This window comes from Colobus angolensis, unplaced genomic scaffold, assembly GCF_000951035.1.
Source record: "Colobus angolensis palliatus isolate OR3802 unplaced genomic scaffold, Cang.pa_1.0 Scaffold291, whole genome shotgun sequence".
Taxonomy (NCBI): domain Eukaryota; kingdom Metazoa; phylum Chordata; class Mammalia; order Primates; family Cercopithecidae; genus Colobus; species Colobus angolensis.
Genome location: NW_012116166.1, coordinates 2195477 through 2200476, shown reverse-complemented (window position 1 = coordinate 2200476; position 5000 = coordinate 2195477).

Here is a 5000-nt window from a genome sequence, read left to right as displayed (position 1 = left end):
TGGATTTGATTTAAAAGACACAGCAGGAGTTGGCAAAATTCACATATCACGGGGTTAATGTGGGTTAGAATGTAGCTATTTGTAATACAAAAATATTGCATACCAAATACACACATCTGATTTCTTTTAATCTTGGTTCATCTTTTTGCAGAAGTCATTAGTTTGCTAAAATGAACAACAAAAACAACTGTATTTGCCACTATTAGGACACAGAAATCTGCCATTTTTTTAATTTCCAAAGCAAGAGAATGACACACGGGTAATGAACCACGCCCAGGTTACTGGAAAGGTGTCGACTGACTGATGGCTTCCATGGCTCCCATCGTAAGGAAGCCTATGTCCACTGAAGTCTACCAGTTGTATTCATCAGCCGCCATATATTCAGGCTCCACAACTTACTAGTGTGGCCTGGTCAGTACATTTCAAAGTTGAGAGAGCCTTTCCAGTTCAAGAGGAAACAGGTGAAAATGGACAAATAGCCCCCAAAGGGTGCTGAAGCCAGGTTAACGATCACCAAGATGAAGAGTATGAAGAATAATTACAGGGAAACCCTCAGCTCTTCCATGGGCAGTCCACACTTAACCCTATGGAGCCCTCACATCTTCCCGTGTTTCTGAGATTGACTGGCATGGAAGAATGTCCCTAGTCAATCTGATATTAACCATCAGGGACTCCTCTGTCCCAAGCCCTCATCAGTTGATTCCATTGCAACATAAAATGTGATTTTCCAAAAATATTTCCATTTTAAACACCTACTATGGTAGTAATCATAGATTTATTGGCTGGGTTTTCTTCCCTTTCATCGTTATTGGAAACTGACCTCCTTACTTTTCAAAAAAAATCAACAGATTTCCAGAAAATGTTCCAATTCTCAGAGATTTTTGCATAGTTCCAACCTGGATAGAGCTTTTCCTACAGTGACTTTCTTGTTAAGGAACCCACAGAGACCAGATTTGGAGTGTGCAACAACCACACAGAAGACACACAGGTCTGAGCCCTGGCCGTGTGGAAAGCCTGTACAGGTCACATTCGGCTCCGTGCTCTTAAGCACATTCAAGTTTCAAGCAAGTATTTGCAAACTTCACTTTTCTGAAGAGGTTCTGAGTGCTGCTCTTTGGTTGCACCTCAATTAGCTCCTAACAAGTGCTCCTTGAAAGATTTCCAGTAACTGTAAAAAAATTAAACTTACACCTTTGTGACTACAGGTGGATCTAGCCTAGACACCGCTCTATATCTTAGAATAGGAAAGTCTGCCCTAAGGCACAACATTTTTGTCTTCATTGTAATTCTTATCAGACTGAACCATTCCCTCTTTGCAAATACGATTCACCAACAAATCATCACTGACAATCCATTCTTACCCTCAGTTTAGCTTCCAAAATCCCAAATGGACATTACCAAGAAAATCTTGGAACCCAAGAAAATATCTGTAGTCTCCAAAAATACATTTTACTGATCATAGACTCTGAGTTCTTATTACTCAAACACAGCATAAATAAAACCCCTGTGTAGGTTTTAATTTCATCATCTCTGTCCCCAATACTCAAATTTTTTCCATCCTAGAAATCCACTTGATCTTTAATCCTGCCTACAGTACCTCCTCTGACGTGAAGCAGTTGCCAGTTTTCTTACCTCAAAGAAGACACGATGACTCCCAAGTTTGAACTCTCACTGCACAGCTCCTGGAACACTTCCAGTATTCTCCTTCGACCTGTACACTTAACCTACCTTCCCAGTGAAGGCCAGTTACTCGAAGGCAATGTATTACCTTCTTAGCACAGTACCTTACACAGTTTTCAACTGTAACTTGAGGCCAGGCACAGTGGCTCATGCTTGTAATCCCAGCACTTTGGGAGGCCAAGGCGGGTGGATCACATGAGGTCAGGAGTTCAAGACTAGCCTGACCAACATGGTGAAACCCCGTCTCTACTAAAAATATAAAAATTAGCCAGGCATGATGGCACACGCCTGTAATCCCAGCTACTCAGGAGGCTGAGGCAGGTGAATCACTTGAACCTGGGAGGTAGAGGTTGGCAGTGAGCCGAGATCGCACCATTGCACTCTAGCATGGGCGACAGAGTCAGACTTCATCTCCAAAAAAATAAAAATAAAAATAAATTGTAACTTAAAATTACAGCTTTTTTTTTTTTTATATGGAAGTTTCAATGGGACAAACTGAAGCTGGCCTTAAGTGTTCTGTTTTAAGCCATTATAAAGCAGAACAGCAAACCAAGGAATTGCTTGGTAACACTACAGACAGTGTATTCCACGAGCTCTCCTGCTACACATGCTGGATAAAATGTAATAAATATCTTCTCAAATACAGAGCCTCACTTGCATGAAAGTAACAGAAATCACCAGTGGCTTAAAAAGAAGGAAAAGAAAAAGCTAAAACCACTGGCATCAAGTTAGAGCTGTCCTGGGACCTAGGCAAGAAATTTATATTTTAAAAGCATCAGGAAACAGGAGGCAAGTTCTTGAGTTTGACCAAGACAGTAAAACTAAGATCATACATGAAGACCGGACCCAGGAAAGGCTGCCAGAGTGCCAGAGTGAAAGGCTAGACTAGAAGAAATGTTCCCACTGTCAAAAACACAAACCACAGCAAGGAAACTTGTTCTTATCTGCCTGAGCTCTAGGTAAGGGTAGAGTCTTGTATTAGTCTGTTCTCACGCTGCTGACAAAGACATATCTGAGAATAGGAAGAAAGAGATTTAATTGGGCTTACAGTTCCACATGGCTGGGATGGCCTCAGAATCATGGTAGGATTCTTACATGGCAGTAGCAAGAGAAAACAAGGAAGAAGAAAACGTGGAAACCCCTGATAAAACCATCGGATCCCATGAGACTTATTCACTACCACAAGAACAGTATGGGGGAAACCGCCCCCATGATTCAAATTATCTCCCACCAGTTCCCTCCCACAACACGTGGGAATTATGGGAGTACAATTCAAGATGAGATTTTGGTGGGGACACAGAGCCAAACCGTATCATTCTGCTCCTGGCCCCGCCAAATGTCATGTCCTCACATTTCAAAACCAACCATGCCTTCCCAACAGTCCACCAAAGTCTTAACTCATTTCAGCATTAACCCAAAAGTCTGCAGCCCAAAGTCTCATCTGAGACAAAGCAAGTCCCTTCTACCTATGAGCCTATAAAATCAAAAGCAAGCTAGGTACTTCCTAGATACAATGGGGGTACAAGTATTGGGTAAATACAGCTGTTTCAAATGGGAGAAATTGGCCAAAACAAAGGGGTTACAGGACCCATGAAAGTCCAAAATCCAACAGGGCAGTCAAATTTTAAAGCTTCAAAATGATCTCCTTTGACTCCATGTCTCACATCCAGGCCACACTGATGCAAGAGGTGGGATCCCATGGTCTTGAGCAGCTCCGCCCCTGTGGCTTTGCAGGGTACAGCCTCCCTCATAGCTGCTTTTACAGGCTAGTGTTAAGTGCCTGCAGCTTTTCCAGGCTCACAGTGCAAGCTGTAGGTGGATCTACCATTCTGGAGTCTGGAGGACGGTGGCCCTCTTCTCACAGCTCCACCAGGCAGTACCCCAATAGGGACTCTGTGTGGGGGCTCCCATCCTACATTTCCCTTCTGCACTGCATGAGAGCCCCACCCCTGCAGCAAACTTCTGCCTGGGCATCCAGGCATTTCCATACATCTTCTGAAATCTAGGCAGAGGTTCCAAAACCCCAGTTCTTGACTTCTGTGTACCCGCAAGCTCAACATTACATAGAAGCTGCCAAGGCTTGGAGCTTGAACCCTCTGAAGCCACAGCCTAAGCACTATGCTGGCACCTTTCAGCCACAGCTGGAGCAGCTAGGACACAGGACACCAAGTCCTTAGACTGCACACAGCACAGGGACCCTGGGCCCTCTCCACAAAACCATTTTGCCTCCTAGACCTCCGGATCTGTGATGGAAGAGGCTGCCACAAATGTCTCTAACATGCCCTGGAGACATTTTCCCCATTGTCTTGGGGATTAACATTCAACTCCTTGTTACTTATACAAGTATCTGCAGCCGGCTCAAATTTCTCCTCAGAAAACAGGATTTTCTTTTCTATCGCATTGTCAGGCTGCAAATTTTACAAAGTTTTATGCTGTGCTTGCTTCCCTTTTAAAACTGAATGCCTCTAGGCTGGGCACGGTGGCTCACGCCTGTAATCCCAGCACTTTGGGAGGCCGAGACGGGCGGATCATGAGGTCAGGAGAGCGAGACCATCCTGGCTAACACAGTAAAACCCCGTCTCTACTGAAAATACAAAAAAAAAAAAAAAAAACAGCAGGGCATAGTGGCGGCGCCTGTAGTCCCACCTACTTGGGAGGCTGAGGCAGGAGAATGGCATGAACCTGGGAGGCGGAGCTTGCAGTGAGCTGAGATGGCACCACTGCACTCCAGCCTGAGCGACAGAGCGAGACTCCGTCTCAAAACAACAACAACAACAAAAACTGAATGCCTTTAACAGCAGCCAAGTCCCCTCTTGAATGCTTTGCTGCTTAGAAATTACTTCTGCCAGATATGCTAAATCATCTCTCTCAAGTTCAAAGTTCCACAAATCTCTAGGGCAGGGGCAAAATGCCACCAGACTCTTTACTAAAACATAACAGTCACCTTTGCTCCAGTTCCCAATAAGTTCTTCATCTCCATCTGAGACCACGTCAGCCTGAATTTCATCGTCCACATCTTTATCAGTATTTTTGTCAAAGCCATTCGACAATTCTCTAGGAAGTTCCAAACCTTCCCACATTTTCCTGTCTTCTTCTGAGCCCTTCAAACTCTGCCTGTTACTCAGTTCCAAAGTTGCTTCCACATTTTCTGGTATCTTTTCAGCAACGCTCCACTGTACTGGTACAAATTTACTGTATTAGTCCATTCTCACTCTGCTAATAAAGACATACCTGAGACTGGGAAGAAAAAAGAGGTTTAATTTGACTTACAGTTCCACATGGCAGGGGAGACCTCAGAATCATGGCAGGAGGTGAAAGGC